Source organism: Panthera tigris, chromosome A2 (assembly GCF_018350195.1).
Source record: "Panthera tigris isolate Pti1 chromosome A2, P.tigris_Pti1_mat1.1, whole genome shotgun sequence".
In the NCBI taxonomy this organism is placed as follows: Eukaryota; Metazoa; Chordata; class Mammalia; order Carnivora; family Felidae; genus Panthera; species Panthera tigris.
The window spans coordinates 113,661,063-113,684,910 of NC_056661.1; the positions used below are offsets into that span (position 1 = coordinate 113,661,063).

General features: G+C 40.4%; 1 long non-coding RNA gene across 2 annotated transcripts in view; it reads right to left on the reverse strand.

The window, feature by feature from the left end:
• Nucleotides 1-679: 679 nt before the first annotated feature.
• LOC122233978 overlaps nucleotides 680-23,848 on the reverse strand; it is a 33,561-nt gene continuing 10,392 nt past the window's right edge. For both annotated transcript variants that reach the window (XR_006211658.1, XR_006211656.1), the window contains exons 2-3: nucleotides 2,814-3,229; nucleotides 680-1,488 (exon numbers count right to left, since the gene is read on the reverse strand). This is a non-coding gene — a long non-coding RNA (uncharacterized LOC122233978). The remainder of the gene's footprint in view (nucleotides 1,489-2,813; nucleotides 3,230-23,848) is intronic.

Sequence of the window (23,848 nt, forward strand, 5' to 3'; positions counted from 1 at the left end):
TATGTATGTATCTATCTACTTACCAAATGCCCTCTTTAAAAACAATGGATAAAGGACACAAAAGGCAAATAAGAAAAATATAAATGCTTGAAACCGTTGAAAACCTCAGCCTCTCTAAGACTCAAAGAAATGTATATTAAGATATTGAGAGTAGCCCGTGTTATTTAGAAAAGGGGGAAATAGACTCTCTCAAGCATCACTGATGGAAATTTAAAGTGGTATGACCTCTCTAGAGGGAAACCTAGCAATAGGTAGGACAATTTTAAACCGGCAGACCCTTAACTCAGCTATTTTACTCCCAGGTATCTATTTTGAAGCAATAACTAGACAATTCACAAGGATATATGTGCAAGGATTTCCAGGGAAAACAACCTAAACTCCACAGTAGAGAACTGATTATATAAGTCAAGCTACATGGAGACATGTACATGATCCATGATACAGCTACATGCTACATGATGTAAAATGGTATTTACTGACATGGAAAGGAGTCCACGATATCCTAAGTACAAAAGCTAGATTACAGAACCATGTAGTATGTGATACAATTTTTTTGAGACTATATAAAAGACTATACAATTTTTTGAGACCATATACATATATGTGTATATATGTATATACACATATATATATATGTACATATATATATACACACATATATATAATTTGGGTTATTTTTGGATTACAGAATTTTGTTTGATTTTTAGTTTTTCATATTTTTATGTAATCTCCGAATTTCAAATAATGAACACTTGTGGCTTTTCAATCAGAGAAAATCAGTAATGCTGAAATGCTCTGAAACGTGAAACTCGGTCAGTAGACCTCAGGAGAAAGGAGGCTCCTTTCTCCTCTGCCGCTACCCAGAAGCCAATCCATCATGCCATCTCCAGATAGGATCAGGCTTCCACTGTCTCAGGCACATGAGCATTTATCCTATTTTCAAAAGCTCCCAGAGAAAGAGGCTTCAAAATTCCCCCCTGATAATCCATTCCAGGGTTTATCAAATTCACCTGAAAAAGAAATTTCCCCTCATATCTAATATGAAACCCCCGTTCGATGACTCAAGCCATTGCTTTTCTCTCCCAGCTTTCAGTGAAAATAGGAAATGGTGACTGCATTTGTCCTTATCGAGAGCAATTATTTTCCAGAATGTCTAGAATGATACACACTCTGCAAGTTAAACGCATGTGTGTATTCTCTCTCACACCCTCATATACACATACACACACTTTCGGGACAGTCTAAACTGGCATGGCACATAAACAAACATTACATTCTGGGCCTTCAGCTCAACTGAAGAAGCCATTTGGAAAGCCCATCCCATCCTTGGCGGCTCTGAAGCACTTTCAACCCCAGGTGGTTTGTCTCGTCTTTCCAGCAGCGCAACCATCAGGAGCATAACCTTGAGCAGGAATCAGAGCTGGAGATGTTGCAGGAAGCTACCTCTTGGACTGTTCCAGTTGAGACAGGAGTGTATCACTCCCAAACCTTGAGAAAAGGAAAGAGAACAGTTTGCTGATGTCAACACATTGTGAATGATACATTGTGACAAGAGCTTTTCCACCTCTCTCCTTTTAATCCCTCCTCCCTCCCTCCCTTCCTCCCTCCTCTTTTTGTTGTTCCTTCTCTTCATCCTCTCCTGCCCTGTCCATCATCCTCCACACCATTGTAACCAACGTTTATTGTGCATTTACTGTGTGTCAGACACTGTTCCAAGAATGCTGCATGTAGTCGATTCTCACACAAACTCTAGGAAGTGGATTATACTAACACCATTTACAGTAGTTTCTTCCAAGAGCTCTCTCCTTTACTGGCTGGGCACCAGATAGCCTCTAGATGCAGCACTGGAACCATAGAAGGGTTTTCCTGCCCTTAGAGAAGCCTGGGGGCCGGGGATAGTGGGGACGTGCTCAGGAGCCTACCATGACTCAGGGACTAAGGCAGCTGAGCAGGGTAGAGTGGTGTGCAGACCCCAGGCTTTATAGCCTAGAGCAAAGGCTATCATGTCTCCACCCACAACCGTGGACAGTCATGCATTCCAGATGACTTCCAATTGTCAGGGTCTGCATCTCTGCATCTGAGGGTGTTTGTTCCCCAAATCAGGCATTCAACCAATGACTCTTGGACATTGGTGTATAAATACCCAGCTCCCTCAGCTCTTGAGTGGGCTAATTTTGGGTCATGAATTATGTGCTTTTTCTTTTGGAGATCAAACCACAGTTGCCAGTGTAGTAGCTGATGTAATAATGTAATAATGCATCCTTTATTGGCTTCCTTACTTCTCCTGGATTAGTCTCCATGGCCCAGGACATTATTTATTTGAGCACGAATCCTTGTCTCAGTGTCTTCTTCTGGGAAAAGGTTACTACGGCAGACTGTAAAACAGACCTCTTTTAATTCTAGCTCCAGTGCTTTCTTTCTGTATGATCTTTGAAAAGCTATCACTCTCTGAAAATGGGGAAATCTGGTATAGGGCTTAGACATTTTTATATATAAAGTTCTGGCACATAAGCCCTCCAGAAATGGTCATTCTTCCTGTTACTCTTTGCTGAAGGAGATGCTACTGTTATATGGTCAATGTTCCTATTCCTGAACAACTATAAAACATCTTTTCCCTCCTCATTAACACTTCTGGAAACTTTAACCCCAAAGGCTTAAAGCTGACTGTTCTCCAGCCTAGGACCAGGAAAGCCAACAGCAAATTTGACCCATTGTAAAGACCTGATGTAGCTCCTCAGAGTTCAAGTTCTATTTCAAAGAAATAATTGCAAGTGATTTTCCACGAATGAGTTTTGTCAAATTGTTCCACCCACCTGCTAATTCAGGGATGCTAATTCCTTCTTTGGGTAGAGTGCTTTAATGTTGTCAGAACCTCTCCATCCAATGTTTATAATTGCACGTGATTCTCATGTCTGATCTTTGTGCCAAGAAAGGATCGGTTGTGCTTCATGGTGACCCCCCACAATCTAAGTGGATTAACACAACAAATCTGTATTTCTTGCTTGGTCTCTCGTGAGTCAACTGGGGGATCTACCCCATGTCATCTCTGCAGGATCTACACTGGCAGAGCGGCCATCACCTGGAACATGGCTGCTCCTTGTGGCACAGGAAGAGAGCATTCAGGAGTGTCCCATTCTAGCAACTCATCATTGTGCCCAAAAGTAACACTCTCATTTCCTCTCACAATTCATTGGCAGGGTCTGGTCATGGGGTCAATCCTATCAAGCACCTGGAAGGCAAGCAACAAGAAATTGCTGTTGAATAGAAGTAGTGACTACCGCCATATTATTTCACCCATTGTATTATGGAAGACATAAGAAATGGCGAGTTCCAGTGCTTTCTTAAAGTCATCCAGAGAGTTTGGGCCTAGGATTCTGTTGTGGTTCCTTTTCCCTGAGATGCCTGAAGAAGACTACATTAGGAGGCAATGAAAGTCTGGTTTCTTGACTATCTCTTTCTACAACTCAAAAAGCCTAAATTATCTTTGTAATTGTCCTACACACAGCAATCTCAAGGCCAAGGACTGAATGGTCAAAAGAATTGAATTACTGGAAGAATTTAGGGATCAGGTGATAAGGGTTTTTTTGTTTTTTGTTTTTTGTTTTTTTTTTGAAAGCAGTAGGTTGTGTAAAGAATGTGGCCCCTCCTTCTGGCCTACCTTCTTGTCCCCAGAATCAGGTACAACTCTACAACTAGTGGAATTGTAAAGCCTATATTGCCAAAATGTGGTGTTCTCCTCTGCAGTCTTGAAGCTTCTACCCAGTAGCATCTTGGAGCCTGCTCACATCAGCCTTTAAGAACCGACTGTGTGCATCCTTTCCCAGTGCCACATTCGGGAATGTCACAATGGTGGCTTGAAGTTGGCCACAGGAGCAATATTTACAGCACAGAAATTGTAAAAACTACAAATTAGGGCCTTTTTTTCCTCCCAGACAGCTGGTTGTTAAAAATGTACAGGTTTCTATGCTTAATCCTTCACATGCAGTTGGCTTCTCCTTCATGCTCTTGCATACCACGTGGGCATACATGGATCCCTGAGGACTGGCGAGAGACTTTGCCTTATCCCTTTTTAAAATTCTTCCCTTTCCCAGCATATACTTCGATGTCCTATACTATTTGCCATGCATTGTTCTAATTACTTACATGTAAAAAGTCTCTAATCCCTACGAGGAAGGCACTATTATTTTACAGAAGAATAAACAGGCACAAAGAGGGTAGGTAACTTTCCCCAGTCACACAACCAGGATTTGAGCCCAGGTGGTCCAGTTCTAGCGTCTGGACTTATAACAACCATACTCCACTGTCGGGCTCTCAGAGCACACAAGAGAAGAAAAGAAAGATTTTGATTCATCAAAAAAGGATGTTAAACACCATTTTTTTTCCCCTGAATATACAGTATCAATTATGCCTGGCCATGTAAAGTGGATTTTTTTCATTTAATATTCGTTCATGGCACACTGGCTATATGCTAGGCTCTGTGCTAAGTGATGACAAGAATACAAGCCTGACAGTAATAGAAAGTACCATTTACTGTGCTCTTATTAAACAGGCACCACGGCAGGTGCTGAGGGCTACAAAGATGATGATGATGACGACCGATACGATGACAGCAGTAAAAGCTACATCACCTGAATGCTTGATGTGTGCAACACACTGCTGGTCATTACATTTCACTCTTGCCACACCTTGTGAGACAAAGATTTTTCATTTTTTGCCCGTGTTACAGGTGAGGAAACTGGGGCCCAGGGAGGTGTCAGCACACCAAAGAGCTCACAGATCAGGCTGCTCCTGTATACTCTGTCTACAAGGCAGTAGAGTTAGACTCTTTGGGGTTCCCCTCCATCTCCTTCACACCACAGCTAGGTGCTTCCATCTGTGTCCAACTCAATTCTGAAAGATTCCCTTTTGATCTTCGGGAGAGCTTTGAGGTTGTCAGTCTAACATCTTGAATATAGATATAGTGAGAGGAAGTCCAATAAACCAAAAGAAAAAGGATTTTTCCAAGCTTTTTGTAAGAAACGTGAATCACTAGCATTCTGAAGAAGCCTATAATAGGCACAGATGTACATGATATTCACCGAGTTCAGCACACGGTGCTACTGAGACCAGAAACTCATTACATGCTCAGTACAGGGCTGAAAACCAAAGTAGGGACCTCTTCTTCCAATGTACACCTGACTTTGTAATTAGAACCTCCTATGGGAACGTTTTCAGTACGAACAAAACCTTGCACTTGGAGTTACCACAGTTAACACTGAAATGAAATGCCACTATCAAACAGTGGGACAAACTTTTAAACAAATATGCTAGAACTTGAATGTTTATTTCAATGCTTTTATCTTTAAAGATGTCACTGTAGAAGGTTATTCTCTTGTTTAACTAACAGTGTTATCACTTAAAAATATTGATAGCCCTATTTTTAGAGTTGTTTTCAGGTTTAATCTAGAAAACACAGAAAATGCAACTCTGTGTGCAGGTGTGTTTGTGTGTGTGTGTGCTTCTGTGTGTTCTTATGCACTCCATATTTCTGGTTCTCTTTAATACCTCACCTTACTGAATAGCTTTGGTTCCAAATGACTTTATGCTCCTTCTAAAATTAAACTACCTGCCATAGATATTATGACCAATAATGGAGAGCCAAAGAATATGCCACAGGCTCTGCAGGGCAATTCCAAAAGAACGGTCCCCAAAATGACTTGAGGGGTAACTTCATTAAAATATTCAATGAATATTGAATATTCACACACTCAGTGGTAGGATTTAAAAAATTTTTTTTTAATGTTTATTTATATTTGAGAGAAAGAGAGAGAGAGAGAGAAAGAGAGAGAGAGAATTAGCGGGGGAGGGGCAGAGAAAGAGGGAGACACAGAATCCAAGACAGGTTCCAGGCTCTGAGCTGTCAGCACAGAGCCGGACGTGGGGCTTGAACTCACAAACTGTGAGATCATGACATGAGCTGAGGTTGGACGCTCAACCGACTGAGCCACCCAGGTGCCCCACTCATGGGTAGGATTTTTAAAAAGACTTTTTAGGGGTGCCTGGGTAGCTCAGTCAGTTAAGTGTCCAACTTCAGCTCATGTCATGATCTCACGGTTCATGAGTTCAAGGCCTGCGCCCAACTCTGTGCTGACAGCTCAGAGCCTGGAGCCTGCCTTGGATTCTGTGTCTCCCTCTCTCTCTGCCCCTCCCCCACTCATGCTGTCTCTCTCTGTATCTCAAAAATGAATAAACGTTAAAAAAATTTTTTTAAAGTTTTTAATCTTACTGCTTTCAAAAGGATTCAAAGCAGTCATTGACCATTTAAATTCTCACATCAGTTTATCCTAAGATTTCATATGACCAAGTTTCAGAGAAATACTTGTTTTGTTTCAATGAAAAGGAAAAAGATGAAGTTTTATGTTGAAGGATGTGAAAAGGAGATCTTGGGAGGAAAAGAGCATAAAAAGTCTCATTTAAATATAGATTTAACATAATAAAAACATGACAAATACATGAGTATATAAAGATTGCATGCAAATCTATGGGAAAAAAGTAGTGAGATCCCAATAAACGGGTAAAGGGTGCAAACAGACTAGTTCAACCCTTCTTCAAAAAATGATTAATACATAGAAAAAAATATATTCAACCCTAAGAATAGTCAGAAAAATGTAAATTTAAAAGCTATCATTTTCCCCAATGAAAGTAGCAAAGTGTTTTTTGGATAAAATATTCCATACTGGCCTACGTATGGTGAGATAAACTCTTGTGTGTTCCGCTGGAGTAAATATAAACAAAGACATCTTTTCATGAAAACAATTTGGTGGTTTGTCTCAGAAGCTGAAAAATATCTGTAACTTTTGACTAAACAACTCTATAATAATTTCAGGGTGCTGGCTTCAGTACAATGCTGTTTATGAAAAGGACATCCTCCAAGCAAAAGACCAAAGGCAGGTATCCCAGAATAGTTCACTGCCTATGGTTTGAAGGTCATCATAACCTTGTCTATCAAAAACTAGTACTGGATTAACTGACCTAATGATTAAAATTTAATTCACGGGAAAGAATGCTTTCCCACCTATTATTCACATGCTCTTTAAACCCACTAACTGCTAGGTGGGCAGCATGAAGTTGTTTTACAAGGAAAAAGTTAGCAAGCCGTCTACCAGCCGGGGCTGTCTACTAATACTCGTGGTGTTATTTGTTGCGCCTGATTATGGCTCAACAGAGCAATCACTGTCTACAATATGTCAAAAGGAACCATGCAATTAAGTCAATTCAGGCCCAAAGTCAGTGAATTCAATGAGATGAACAAGGTTTAAAAAAAAAAAAATGTCAGTTGGCATCACATGAAGCAAAACGGATTGATTGACTGAACTTCTCACTTTTCAACTCATTTGCATAGTATTCTGAGCAGTCCAACCTGCAGCTGTTTCCAGCTACACTACCTCACTAGAGCCAAAAATAATTGTTAAAAAAATCAGCTATACATCAAGGAACCACTGCTTCCATTCTGACTGGCAGCCTCCCAAGGCACAGCCTACATGAACTGCAGGAGCCGGAAGGGGAATGGCATCCAGCCTTACGCCAGAGCAGAAATCCTGAGGAAAATGAGCCCTTCACATCTGAATTCTAAAGAAAAAGCAAAAGGAGCAACTTCTAACAAAAGCTACTCTGCTGAAATCAGCCATAATTCGCAGCTACTTCCCATTACATATATATTTTTTATTTTTATTTTTTTTATTTGAGAGAAAGAGAGACTGAGTGAAGGTGGGAGAGGGGGCAGAAGGAGAGAGAGAGAGAATCTTAAGTCTGCTCCAACCTCAGTGCAGAGCCTGAGGTGGGGCTCGATCCCACAACCCTGGGATCAGGACCTGAGCCAAAATCAAAAGTCGGGTACTCAACGGACTAAGCTACCCCAGGCGCCCCTCCCATTACATATTCACAAATGGTTATGACAGCCTCAGTGGCTACAACAGTTTCCTCAGAACTGGAGACTGTTGTGTTACTGTTGTCTTCCCTCTTTTTTGTCCTTTCTGGGTATAGTCATCCATTAGGCTAGAAATATGTGTTCTATTAACACCTCCAAAGAAAATAAGGCATGCCACCAGCCCACTGTGGAAGGAAAGTACTGCCTTGGAGGTAAGGAGTCCCAAGTCTGGTCTCAGGGATTTCATTTACAGTAAAGACCTTGGGCAAGTTACTCTGTTGGGCAGCTGTGCACTGCATGAAAAATGGAAAGTTTGAAAAGTTCCATATTCAATAGTATGAAATCCTTCCCTAAATGCAAAATAAAATAAATAAATGTAATTTAGTTGAAATGCATAGCTAAGCTTACAAGAAAGCAAAGGGAATCCTCAGAAGACCAAAAAAAATGAAGTGAGAGCAAGAAATCAGAATTTTTTAAAAGCGGTGAAGACAGTTTCCAGGGGACGTTTCCTGATATTCACTCCCCAGGAAGAAAGAAACGATGCCTTGGGCCGTTAAATGGTATCAAGTCGAAAAGCAGATACTCCCTTCGGCCATCCTAACTCCATGAATTAAGTTCAATCTCCAAAAGGCTACCTACACCTTGAGGAAAGGGGTGACAGCAAAAACAAGAACAAAATTGTTGTGTGAAGGCAGAGCTATGACTCCAGGTGAATGGGGAAGCAGTCTCCCCTGAGAATTTGTAACTTCACACCAACCTGCACTTATTCATTCATTCATTCATCAAATATTTATTGAACACCTACCATGTGTTGGGTTGTGAGCTAGACATCGAAAATCTAGCAATGGACAAAGCAGATCAGCCCTGCCTTGAAGGAGATTATATTCTAATAGCAGAAGACAGACAATAAAAAATATATATAAATCAGGTGATGATAAATGCTAAGAAGAAAAATAAATAAAAGTAAGGATGATAATAAGTGACTGGGTAGGAGTGGAGCTTTCTATAGTTGGGTGAAGGAAGGGCTCTGATGACATAACTTCTTTTTTCTTAATGTTTGTTTTTGAGAGAGAGAGAGAGAGAGAGAGAACAAGCAGGGCGGGGCAGGGGGAGAGCAGGTAGAAAGAGGGGGACAGAGGATCTGAAGTAGGCTCTGTTCTGACAGCAGATAGCCTGATGTGGAACTTGAACTCACAAACTGTGAGATCAGGACCTGAGCTGAAGTCGGATGCTTAACTGACTAAGCCACCTAGGTGCCCCCTGGAATTAGTATTCTTATATTAAAAAAAAAAAAGACCCCATAGAGCTCCCTAGCTCTTTTTACCATGTGAACACAGAGCCAGAAGATACTAGCTATGAACCAGGAAGGTTCACCAGAAAGCAACCGTGCTAGTGTCTTGATTTTGGACTTCTAGCCTCCAGAAAATAAATTTCCTTTCTTTATAAGTCACCCAGTCTGGACCCTTAACCAGTAAGGAATTGAATCAATAATCAAAAATCTCCCAAAAAATAAGAGTCCAGGGCTGGATGGCTTTCCAGGGGAATTCTACCAAACATTTAAAGAGGAGTTAACACCTATTCTTTCGAAGCTGTTCCAAAAAACAGAAATGGAAGGAAAACTTCTAAACTCATTCTATGAGGTCAGCATTACCATGAATCCAAAACCAGTCAAAGACCCCACTAAAAAGGAGAACTATAGACCAGTTTCCCTGATGAACATGGATACAAAAATTCTCAAAAAGATACTAGCCAACTGGATTCAACAATACATTAAAAGAATTATTCACCATGACCAAGTGGGATTTATACCTGGGATGCAGGGCTGATTCAGTATCCGCAAACCAATCAATGTGATACATCACATCAATAAAAGAAAGGACAAGAACCATATGATCCTCTCGATAGATGCAGAGAAAGCATTTGACAAAATACAGCATCCTTTCTTGATAAAAACCCTCAAGAAAGTCGGGATAAAAGGATCATACCTCAAGATCATAAAAGCCATATATGAAAGACACACTGTTAGTATCATCCTCAATGGGGAAAAACTGAGCGCTTTCCCCCTAATGTCAGGAAAACAACAGGGATGTTCACTCTCACCACTGTTATTTAACATAGTATTGGAAGTCCTGGCCTCAGCAATCAGACAACACAAAGAAATAAAAGGCATCCAAATTGGCCAGGAGGAAGTCAAACTTTCACTTTTTGCAGATGACACGATACTCTATACAGAAAACCCAAAAGATTCCACCAAAAAACTGCTATAACTGATCCATGAATTCAGCAAAATCTCAGAATATAAAATCAATGCACAGAAATTGGTTGCATTTATATACACCAATAATGAAGCAACAGAATGAGAAGTCAAGGAATCTATCCCATTTACAATTGCACAAAAACCCATAAAATACCCAGGAATAAACCTAACCAAAGAGGTAAAAAATGTATACACTGAAAACTATAGAAACCTTATGAAAGAAATGGAAGAAGATACACACAAAAAAAGGAAAAATATTCCATGCTCCTGGATTGGAAGAACAAATACTGTTAAAATGTTGATACTACCCAAAGCAATATACATATTCAATGCAATGCCTATCAAAATAACACTAGCATTCTTCACAGCGCTAGAACAAACAATCCTAAGATTTGTATGGAACCAGGAAAGACCCCAAGTAGCCAAAGCAATCTTGAAAAAGAAAACCAAAGCAGGAGGCATCACAATCGCAGACTTCAAGTTATATTACAAAGCTGTAATCATCAAGACAGTATGGTACTGGCACAAAAACAGACACTCAGATCAATGGAACAGAATAGAGAACCCAAAAAATGGACCCACAAATGTATGGCCAACTCATCTTTGACAAAGCAGGGAAGAATATCCAATGGAATAAAGACAGTCTCTTCAGCAAATGGTGCTGGGAAAACTGGACAGAGACATGCAGAAGAATGAACCTGGACCACTTTCTTACACCATACACAAAAATAAACTCAAAATGGATGAAAGTCCTAAATGTAAGGCAGGAAGCCGTCAAAATCCTTGAGGAGAAAGCAGGCAAAAACTTCTTTGACCTTGGCCACAGCTACTTCTTATTTGATATGTCTCCGGAGGCAAGGGAAACAAAAGCAAAAATGAACTATTGGGACCTCATCAAAATAAAAACCTTCTGCACAGCGAAGGAAACAATCAGCAAAAGTAAAAGGCAACTGATGGAATGGGAGAAGATATTTGCAAATGACATATCAGATAAAGGGTTAGTATCCAAAATCTACAAAGAACTTATCACACTCAAACTCAAAAACTAATCCAATGAAGAAATGGGCAAAAGACATGAATAGACACTTCTCCAAAGAAGACATCCAGATCGCTAACAGACACATGAAATAATGCTCAACATCACTCATCATCAGGGAAATACAAATCAAAACCACAATGAGATACCACCTCACATCTTTCAGAATGGTTAACATCAACAACTCAGGCAACAACAGATGTTGGAGAGGACGTGGAGAAAGAGGACCTCTTTTGCACTGCTGGTGGGAAAGAAAACTGGTGCAGCCACTCTGGAAAACAGTATGGAGGGTCCTCAAAAAATTAAAAATAGAACTATCCTACAACCCAGAAATTGCACTACTAGGTATTTATCCAAGGGATACAGGCATGCTGTTTCAAAAGAGCACATGTACCCCATTGTTTATAGCAGCATTATCGACAATAGTCAAAGTATGGAAAGAGCCCAAATGTTCATCGATGGATGAATGGATAAATAAGATGTTATATACACACACACACACACACACACACACACAAGGGAGTATTACTTGACAATCAAAAAGAATGAAACCTTGCCATTTGCAGCAATGTGGATGGAACTGGAAGGTATTATGCTAAGCGAAATTAGTCAGAGAAAGACAAATATACTATGACTTCACTCATATGAGGAATTTAAGATACAAAACAGATGAACATAAGGGAAAGGGAGCAAAAATAATATAAAAACAAGGAGGCAGACAAAACAGAAGAGACTCTTAAATACAGAGAACAAATTGAGGGTTGCTGGAGGGGTTGGGAGTGGCGGGATGGGCTAAATGGGTGAGGGGCATTAAGGAATCTACTCCTGAAATCATTGTTGCACTATATGCTAACTAGTATGTAAATAAAAATATAAATAAATAAATAAATAAATAAATGAATATTTAAGGTAGAAAAAAAAAATAAGTCACTCAGTCTGTGGAATTTTGCTATAGCCATCCAAACAAACTAAGACACTTGGTGTAATGGAGATGGGAAAAGTGGCCAGGTTCTGCAAAGACCAAAAGGACATCCTGATTGACAGGAAGTAGGTTTTAGGAGAGGATCAAACGTGACTTGAAGACTTGTGGCCTGGTTCACTGGAAGAAGAGGGTTGGCTCTCCTCAGATGGGGAAGGGCAGGGGAGGAACAGGTGGATGACTGGTGGAGATCACCAGGTCAGGTGTGGACATACTCCGCTTCACATCATATCAGACCTATGAATGGAATTGTTACACCAATACGTTTTGACAAAATAGACAAGTTCCAAATAAAGTCTAACTTTCCAACCCTGATGTAAGAATAGGAAACCTGACTATTCTCATAAGCTTGAAATCAATTTAATCAGTGGTTGTGGGTTTTGTCTCCCCCACAAAGAAAACATTAGTAAATTCAAACCAACAACATTCAAGAATTAGAAAATTTCCATCCTAGTTATACAACCTCTTAACAGAAGAAAGGGACAGAGAAGGACAAGAAGAGGGAGGAGAACATGAGGGGGAGGAAGCTGAGGGGGGAAGAGAGAAGGAACATCCTAATTAACTTCATAAAGCAAATGTATCACATAGAGGTGAAATTTGTACAAGAAAAAAATATACAACAATCTCACTTATGAACATAAATGCAACATTCTTAATCACATATTGGCAAACCAAATCTACAGTATATGAAAAGTAAAATACCTATGACCAAGGTTAGTTTAATACTAGAAACCTTTTACTCTACCTTATCTGAAATTAAAGATTATGAGTAGTCATTTCACCACAAAGGAATTATAAATGGTGAGCAGGATGATGAATCCATAAATATATGGGAGATGTTCCAACTCATTAGTAAGCTGGAGAAATATTATTTTAAACATACCAATCCGACAAAGTTCTTTTTTTAATCTGACAATACCAAGGGTAAGCGATGATCAACCCAATAACAATAAATAATCATTAATAATAAGCACTAACAACCCCTAGCACCTAGATTATTGCTTTTAATACCATTTCTCAGGATTCTGGAGAGATGGCTGATTCCAGGCCTGTGACATAAAATGTAGGAAATGAATCTGGCAATTCTTGTCATACCAGAAAATTAGGAAGCTGCTGACCAGTGTTACAGATGAATGAAAAAGACATACACACCAGGGCGCCTGGGTGGCTCAGTCAGTTGAACATCTGTCTTCAGCCTGGGTCGTTATCTCACTGTTTGTGAGTTTGAGACCCACATTGGGCTCTGTGCTGACAGTGCAGAACCAGCCTGGGATTCTCTCTCTCTCTCTCTCCCTCCCTGTATCTCTCAAAAATAAATAAATAAACTTAAAAATAAAAAGAAAGATTCTTTCCCTCTTTCCCTCTCTAGCCTGCCCATTCCAACCGCTCAAGTGCGTGCTCTTTTTCTCTAAAAAAAAAAAAGAAAGAAAGAAAGATAAAAGAAAAAAGAAAAAAAGACTAAAAAAAAAAAAAAGAAAGAAAGAAAGAAAGAAAGATAAAAGAAAAAAGAAAAAAAGACGTACACATCAACTTAAAGAGAAGCTCCTACCAGCCAGAGATGGGACAGTTGACACTCAATATGTTGAATAACTGCAATGGACTGAAGTATTAAATATATTTCAAATGTGGTACATAATAGTTTTAAAATTTTACTGGTCATATCTAGAGGATGCTGGACACTAATTTGTTATTTTAAAAACTATTAAATAAGGGGAAATAATCAGGCCAACCGACTGTTTACAAACTGTATCTAAGGATAACAAACGGTTGATGAGAAAAAGGATTTCTTTATAGAATATCCCAGCTAAGAAATGAAGTGGGGGTGATAGAGTTTTAATATTTTATTTTATTTTATTTTATTAAAAATTTTTTTTAATGTTTTTATTTATTTTTGAGAGAGAGAGAGAGGGAGAGCGTAAACAGGGGAGGAGCAGAGAGAGAGGGAGACACAGAATCCAAAGCAGGCTCCAGGCTCTGAGCTGTAAACACGGAGCCTGACGTGGGGCTCGAACCCACGAATCGTGAGATCATGACCTGAGCTGAAGTCAGATGCTTAACCAACTGAGCCACTCAGGTGCCCTGAGTTTTAATATTTTAATGCCGTAATTAAATAATGACTCTAGACAATAATCACTAATGGCTGTTGGTAACATCACAAAAAACTACAGTTAACCAGATACCATGTGCTCCCTGATGGATGGAAGTGCACCACATTATCTGAAGTATTCTTTTCAGAAAATTAAAGCTAAATGAGACCAATTCTCTAGATCTTATCACCAATTTACAGGAAATAGAGGGTTCAGAGGAACATGTTGATTGACATATTAGAATGTAATTATAAAATCTAGACTGTGGGAAAGTATACAGAATAAATGACCTGGTTTCTTCAACAAAGAAAACTGTAAAGAACCTAATTAGAGGTGGAGTACCAAAGGTAAGCAAGACTGCTGTATCCTCACGCTTGTGAGAGCATTAACTGACACAATCCCTCTGGTAAGTAACCGGTCAATATCCAGGGCACTCAGGGCTGCACAGACCCTACAGGGTAGTTCCTCCACTTCTAGGCTCAGACCTTGGAGAAACCCTTGCCTGTGGGCACCAAGAGACAGCATGAGAGTGCTCATAATGATAGCATTTGAACAGTAAGAACCCCCTGCCCAAATGTCCAACAACCACAAAAGTAAAAGTAAAATGTGGTGTGTTCACAAAAAGAAATGTCACATTTCAGTGAAAAATGGGTGAACAGAGCTACCTGGATCAACATGGATAAATCTCACATCATGTCACATATATTTGAAGAATATGTACAGAATAACACCATTTCTACAAAGGTCAAAAACTTTTAAATCTAAACAATATATTGTTCAAAATCATGTGTGTTTGATGGGCTTGAAAGGCCTGACACAGCTTGGGCCGATCTATAGATAGTAAAACCATATAGAAAAACAAAGGAGTGATGGAAACAAAATTCAGCCAAGGGTTAACCTTAAGGACAGAGGATAAGAGGGGCTCAGTTACAGAACCGATGCACAGCTCCTCCAATGGCACCACCTTCTTATAGCGGTTGTGGACATATGGGTGTTTGTTACATTACTCTTTATAATATATACATATATGTGTTTATATTCTTCTGTGTATATGTACTATTTTGAAGTCTCTTAAAGGGAGTGAACTAAATGACTAGAACATTTTCTATAACTTAAAATTCAACCCATGTGACTTATTTCCCTCACATGCCCATTGGGAAACATAATAATAATTTTCTCCTCAAACATGGTGAAGATTAAATGAATTAGTGCACATCAAGTGCTTGGATTAGAGCCAGGCATATATTAAGTGCTCAATAAACATAACTGGTACCATTGCCATTATCTTCTTATTTACCACCAGAACTGCCTGGAGAGCGGATCTTTAATTATGATCAAGGACAGGAATTACTAAAATCTCTCACCAAGGAGGAAGTTGTCATAGAATATTTTATATTATTACTTGCAGCAAAGTGAGTGCCAGCCAGGGACAACTTCATCCCCCTCCCTCTGCCCTATGGCTGGCTTGGTTTTGACTGAAACCACAGGCTGAGCCCAAAGGCTTATGCCCCTAAGAATCATGATGTAGAACGCTGAGAACATAGCACCATGGTTTTCCTCAACAGCCAAGTATTCTCAAGGAGCATCAAGAAAGCTGTGTCCTCCTGCCTAATTAAAAGAATGTGATGACCTCATTCAGAACTGTCTGTCCAACCTGCCCCAGGACTTTTAAGCCTGTCAGACAGACACAGTCACCACCACAACTTGGTCTTCCTCGTTTGCTCTTGACCTGCATTCTCCCCAGTCTTGCCTATATTGGACACGGAACCCTTGACTCCACGATTCCAGCTGCTGCCTCTCTTGAGGCATTTTGAACTTGGTCTTGTCTTAGTCTCCCTATCATTTCCATTACATTTCTCCCTATCAAACAAAGCTTGTCTTGCCCTATGGTGCTCTGTCTTCTGGGATGCACTGAATAGGAAAAGGGTCTCCGGTTCCAGGCACAATCCTCCTGGCTTTGTAAGATGCTTTTGGTTGCAAGTAACAGAAACTCCAAGCTAAATTGACATAAGTTATAAAAAGACAGTCTTGGCTCAGTAATTAAAAACCACAGTAATAAGGTGCTCAATGGTGGCACCAAAGATACAGTGTCCTCTCATCTTCTCTTCTATGCTGTTTCATCCTCAAGCTGACTCTCCACTTGAACTGCAAAATGGCTGAAAGCAGTTTTAAGGGCTACATGTTTCTTCATTTATGACTAGCAGGAAGGTGGGGGATCTGTTTATCAGTAGCTCTCAGAGGAATGAGACATCTTCTTTTCCAAAAGTCTTTAGAAAATCTTTCTTTTCATTCACTGACCTGAATTGGGTTGTGTATCCTGAACTAAGCACTATGGCCAGGGGAATGGAATTTTCTGGTTGGGGATTAGGTAATCAGAGCCTAAGCCTATGCTTTCAGAGTGGTCTCCTCTCCCAGAGCATGAAGGCTGCTGGAAGGGGCATGATTGCTCTGCTGTTTCACCCTTACCCCCAGATCCATTCTCTGCTCTGTTCTACACCTTCAGGGGCAAACTTTTCAGAGTGCATTACACCAGCTGTCTTGCTCTCTAGTTTCTAGCTGCATTTTATCCTGGGAACACCAATGGAAGATCAGAAGGTGGGAGGGGAACAGGGTGGGGGTAACTATTTTCCTCAGCTGCTCCCTGCCTTGCTCTGTCTCTGACAGAGGCCGTGTTCCTCTAGAGGGTCAACTCCTGTTGGGTGTCCCCCAATTCCTCCAGCTGCAGCTCTAGCCAGGCCCTGGTCCCCTGTTCCATTCCTCCTTCCATCAGGCCAAGGGATGAATTGGGTCTCTGGCTCTCTGCTATTGCCAGTCCCTTAGCACTCCACCCGTCTTTGTTGGTCCCATCCCACTTCCATCTCTGCAATGGACCCTTCAATATGCCCTGTGGTTGTATCTTCTGTTTCCATCCCAGACCTTGACTAGTACAATATCTGAATGAAGACTGGGAAATGTTACCAGGAGGAAGGTAGAATGGATAACAGCAAATATCCTCTGCTATCCACTATTCCTGCCCTCATACATGGATGGGAAACTAGAAGCCTTCCCTTCATTGGTGTCTAACAGACAGTTTACTATTCTAGCTTGTGATTCTGCTATGGATGACATACAATGTCAATAATATTTTAAAACATACACACACATAGTAGGAGTCCTGTCTCTTTCTAGAGAAATGCTCTCATCATTCCCTGAGAGCAAAGGACTTGCTTCAGGAGCTCAATCTCAGGCAGAACAACCCTCAGATCTTCACATCTGGTCTTTCTGCCAAAAAATGGTACCTGATTGCTGATAGCACATTTCAATAATCAACTGGAAAACAACAGACAGGAAAATGGGGGAGAGAGAGTGAGTGGACAAGGACTCTCCGACTGGAACAGGGCCTAAATGGGTGAGTTATCCCACAAGAAATGCACACTTCACAAGGCTCCTGGTTACTTGACCAGACTTCAGCAATGGTGGCAAGTGTCCCCTCATTATCACCAAGCCCTCTGAGGCTGTGACCCTGGGGAGGAGATCTTATGCTCAGAACAGCACCGGGAAGGTCAGGCTAAATCAGTTTTGGGGAGGGAGGCTTTGTATAGGAAAAGGGGTATAAGATATGGGGTTGGGAGCCTGCTACACAGGAGAATTCCTACTGGGTAGAAAATATTGCAAGATGCCCACATACAACAGGGAAAAGTGTATTAAATCATGTAAAGGGATGGGCTCAGGACTGCAGAGAAATCCTATTCCAAAAAGTTACCATTCTGGAAAGAATGAGCCCTTGCAACCGGTCTAACTGGTTGTCAACTAAGATGAATTGAAGAGGAAAACTGCTGGGCTTTGTCATGAGGAATGTTCGTGTATGTATACACGTCTGTGTGTATGTGTGTGTGGGTAGGTATGTGTGAGGTTCCCCGTTACAGATAAGGTTCTCCTTTCTCCTCTCACCTCTTTGTAGTTTCATGATCGTGCTTTACTGGGGGAGCCACCTACATCCATTGGACCCCATCCTGACAGCTGGGGAAGGACCTGCACACCCACACAGGGGCGAGCACCTGGCGTCCCGCCTCATAACAGCTGTTCCAACCACGTAAGAAGCATGGGGGTCACCGGTCATTCTCCATGAGAACAAAGGGCCAAGGATGCAGAGATAATTGTATCAAAGGGATTCAACTTCCTAGATGACCTCATTCCAAAGATCTGCAGAGCCCAGATAAGCATCACAGGGCTCTGGCAGAGGGCCCCTCCAGGGAAAGAAAAGGGACAGGAAGCTGACTTTCCATAGTCTGCACTGCCTTCCTTAACCAAGATACAGGGCACCTGTGGCCATCAAAAGTCATGATGCCTCCCCCCAGCTCCCACCAACTCCACAAGAAAGACGAACGATGGTCATATCACCCCCAGTGTAAGGACTCCACTGAACCCACAAGGGTCCCCTAGGGAGCTTTTCTGTCTGTGTCCCCGGCCATACATTTCTCTTATTTTCATTCAAATAAATTTGCATGACATTCTTGAAAACGTTTTCTTTCATATTATCAGAATATACAGCATTAAAAATAGTAAAAATAGGTCAAAAAGTGGTACATTTCAGAATATACTTTTTGAGCCTAATAGCTATAGTTAGCAATACAGAAAATTAAATGATGTTTCTAAGCTTTTATTGATTCAGGGTCTAATCATTTTTCAGCCCTTTCTGTGCCAGACACAAATTCAAGCCCAGGAGACAGGAAGATAAAACATGTCCCCTCTTCTGAAAAAGCTCACAGATTTGTTAGAAGTCACAGATACTTAAACAAATGGTTATAGGAGTGCTACAAAGTAATTTTATCCCTAGAAATTCTACTAATATTATATTACATAACAAATAAGCCAGAAGACCCATTTATCAAAACTTTGTTTTATATTTTTCAGTTTGGCCCCAGAATTTGTTATTCAATACTCTTACCCCAAAACAATCGCCTTGTTTCAACAGAAGCTTATGCAATGTTGGACAGGTTCTAAACCTGTGCTGTCCAATGGCACGGCCACTAGCCACAGGTGGCTATCGAGTCCTTGAAATATGGCTGGTGAGACCGAGGAACTGAATTTTAGAATTTAATTTTAATTAATTTAAATTGAAATCGCCACCTGTGGCTAGTGGGTACAGTGTTATATAACACATTTCCAGCAGATCTGGTCAGATTTACTGAAACCCATGAAGGTTAATCAACTGAGAGTAAAATCAAGTAACACATCAGTGGGAATGGCCAATGAAGCATTAATGAGTCAACTGCCTGCCCACCTGGACTCACTTGGCCTTGAAAGTCTGGAAGAAAATGAGCCTGTTACTCAGATGGGGCAGGAAACGGGGTAGGAAGTGTGACCCTAATGCAAGGCTAAGTGGCTAAAATGGAGGTAGGAGGCACGAACAAACCAGAGCAAGTTTGGGGCGGGGAGGGCGGGGAACAACACAAAGCTGGTGAGTGTCAAAAAGCAAAATTAAAGCAGATTCGAAACCCACGTAAAATGTCTTAACATTTGGGATATTAGGGAACTCAATTAAATGCAATCCCCAAACCACCCCCCTTCTATCAACAAACGTTTTTCTAAATGCTTCCCATGTGCTCAGCACCAAGGGGGGTTATTAAGAGATCTACATTTAACACCAGTCTCTGTCTTAGAGAGGCTGAGGTTTTTGCTTGAGACACCAAACACACGCACACAGAACAGTGAGAAAACTATACGAGACAGTATTCAGTAGAGCACTGAATTGTACTTAACTCAGCCTCGCTAAGGCTTACCTGTAAAGGGTAAGCGCCCAGGCTGGTGAGGAAGGGAGCGGGCAAGCGAAGGCTGCGGTCACCCCGGGGTCTTCGCTGAGAAGAGCTTTGCCACCGGCTCTGTGCAGCTCTCAGGATGAGTTCAGGTTAGTCCGGCCTCCACCCACCTCCAGAAGCATCCTTCAGCACTCCCACCCCACCCTGGATTTTACCAACACGACTAGCAGTTTCGCAATGTGCATGCCACCTGTCGTGTTGAGCCACAGTATAGGCAGCAGCATTGGTGGACCCGCCAGGGATGACCAGCGCCAGAGTCACAGGCCTCGCCTTACATCCCAGCTTCATCAAGTCCTAGGTGGGGGACTCCCAGCAAATCCCTTAATCTTTCTAAGCCTTGGTTTCTTCATACATGAAATCAGACTAATATTATCCATCTACAGGGTTTTTGTGATGATTCAATGAGACAAGCTTACACAGAGCTAATTTTTTTAAACTGCTTTTCATACTTTACCTGGCAATTTCCAATGTATCTTTTTAAAAAAATTTTTTTTTAACATTTATTTATTTTTGAGACAGAGAGAGGCAGAGCATGAACAGGGGAGGGGCAGAGAGAGAGGGAGACACAGAATCTGAAACAGACTCCAGGCTCCGAGCTGTCAGCACAGAGCCCGACTTGGGGCTCGAACTCACTGACCGTGAGATCATGACCTGAGCCGAAGTCGGACGCTTAACCGACCGAGTCACCCAGGTGCCCCCAATGTATCTTTTTAAGATTGGTACTCCCTGTCCCAAGAAAGCTTGTCTGTCTGGAAAATAAGGGAAATTATGCATTAGGTCCTGTGTAAAATATACCGGAGTTAGAGACTCAGAACTCCTGCAATAAAGTATATAATGGGTTATCTGAATGCTCTTGTGGTAGAGGTTTTTCATTTGTAATATGGCATAAAATTACATTTATTTTACTCTTTTGTTAATACTTTTTTTGGCGGAGGGGCTAGGCAATAAATATTTTCAGCTGCGACTGAACAAAAAAATGTACATGTTTGGGGAGTCTGGGTGGCTCAGTTGGTTGAGCATCCGACTCTTGATTTCTGCTCAGGTCATGATCTCACAGTTCATGGGACTGAGTGCCACATCAGGCTCTGTGCTAACAGCACAGAACCTGCTTGGGATTCTCTCTCTCCCTTACTCTCTGCCCCTTCCCTGCTTGTGCTTGCTCTCTCTCTCTCTCTCTCTCTCTCTCTCTCAAAATAAATAAATGAATATTTTCAAAAATGTACATGTTAAATGAAAAACTACTGGATTTCTGTGCATTAAGAAAGTTGATGTATATACAAAGTGCATAAGATCTTTGATAACATTTACCATCCACTGTTGTGTTCTGGTGACATCCCCGACCACATTAAAACCAGACAGAAATCTACTGGAAAAGTTCCAGCCTCTATTTCAAAAGTTAGAACTATTTTTAAAAGGCTATGCCCCCAACTGACAATTTCACATATGCAGCTGCAGTAGGAGTGTTTACATATCACTCTGTGAAACAGGACTTCTGATTTAGATCAAATGACTATTCGTCTCAATTAATTTTGCCCATGTTTATTCCAGGTCCATACATACAAAACGTGAACTGATAGCTGTATGTGTGTTGGTGATGTTTGCAAAAGAAGAGCTGTCAAACAGCTGCATGAAGGCTTGTTTATATTAGAGTCCTCCGATGCTTCAATAAGTCCTCTGATAATTGATTAATTCTAATAATGGTGTGATTTTTTTCTTCCCCATACAATTCATGAAATCAAAGTAAACTGTTGGAAGTTTATTCACAGGTAAAACATCTGACATCGTTGGGTCTACTGTGTTATAAATTCAGCTCAAAAGTTCAATATTGAAGAAAAAATGTGTTTCTACAGTAATAAAAGGAACACAAATTTTGTTGGGGGCTTAGGTTCATGGAAAAATAATGTTCTTACTACATTAAGAAAGCTATAGAGCAGGATGTACTTGGAAATTGTTGTGGAGCACATAATTCATGATTGTATCCAAACAACTGTGGTATTCCACCAAAGGAAACAGAAAAACATTATTGTCAAAAGTTACAAATGTTTCACTGGGGCACCTGGGGGGTGTAGTCGGTGAAGTGCAAGACTTGAGCTCAGGTCATAATCTCACGTGTTCCTGGGTTTGAGCCCTGTGTTGGCTCTGTGCTGACAGCTCAGAGCCTGGAGCCTGCTTCAGATTCTGTGTCTTCTTCTCTCTCTCTGCCCCTCCCCGGCTTGTGCTCTCTCTCTCTCTCTCAAAAATAAATAAACATTTAAAAATTACAAATGTTTCTATATGTGAACAAAGTAACTAAAGTACAAAATTCTTGTGACAGAGCTTGTATTAAGTATCAGATCACCCGTCTCAAATAAACCCCATGCATCAATAGCAACAAAAACTTCAGTTTTCTGGCAGTACACATTTTCTTCCTTTCTCTGTTGCCCATCAGCAATCTGGTTTTAGAAATGTTGAGCCTTTGAATAATAACTATTTTGTAAATCACCCTACGTGTCCTGGAATACTATTGAATTCTTTTGAAATAATTCCTTAAATGTTGGTTGCATTTTGATGAAAATCAATTGGAATCTTTTAATAAATTATTCAATAGATGGAGCACAAAAAAAAAATTCAGGTTGTGAAACTTTTTATGAATCGTAATTATCTAAAACAAGCTTACACAGGGACAGATTGAATTTGTCTCTACCCAAGGAAGGGAGGAAATGAAGAAATTAAACCTTGGAGCTCAGAGGTATACACTATCTTGATTTGTGAGAAAAAGCTTTTGATGAAGCTCCTATTTTTAATTAGGATCAATTTATATTCTGTACTAAAATGGAATTGAAAAGGCCTGTAATTTTACAACATCTAACTTCAGTGAAATATTCAAAAGAATCATAAATAGCAAGAAATTATTTGCCAATTCATGCCTTATAAAAATATTTGTTGAATAAAGATGCTCTAAATGGCAGCAAAAGACATACACTGTGATGTTATTTGAGCTGAAATATTAACACATTCTGATTTGAAACATTAGAATGGAGACTATCCTCTATTTATCTGCATTTGCTCAGAGGTTACCAAATAATTCAGCACTTCTAGAAAGAATATTTTCTCAATTAAAAGTATTTTGGTCCGGGGGCACCTTGGTGGCTCTGTCGGTTAACTGTGTGACTTCGGCTCAGGTCATGATCTCATGGTTTGTGGGTTTAAGCCCTGACATCGGGCTCTGTGCTGACAGCTCAGAGCCTGGAGCCTGCTTTGGATTCTGTGTCGCCCTGTCTTTCTGCCCCTCCCCCACTCACACTCTGTTTCTCTCAAAAATAAATAAATGTTAAAAAAAAAAGTATTTTAGTCCACAGAGAAGGATCTATTTCAAATTATTATAAAATGCAAGTGTAAATAATATGGCAATTTTACTTTAAAAATAAAAATTAAAAAGACATTAGCATGAATACATTCTTCCAAAATGCCAGGGACTTAATACAATAGAGACAGATATGACTGAAAAGCTGATTAAAGTATGCATGTTTTTATGTACAATATTACAATAATATGTACACTATGGCATTTTGCTTATATTTTCTTAATATAAAAGTTTATTAAAATTTTTGCTTTATGTATGTGAACATTTTTATTTTTTAAAGAGAATTTCATTTTTATATTCATTTTTATAAAGTTTATTTATTTTGAGAGAAGGAGAGTGAGCACATGGGAGGAGCAGAGAGAGAGGGAAAGAGAGAGAGAATCCCAAGCAGGTTCCACACCCTCAGCAGAGAGCCCGTCTCGGGGCTTGAACCCATGAACCG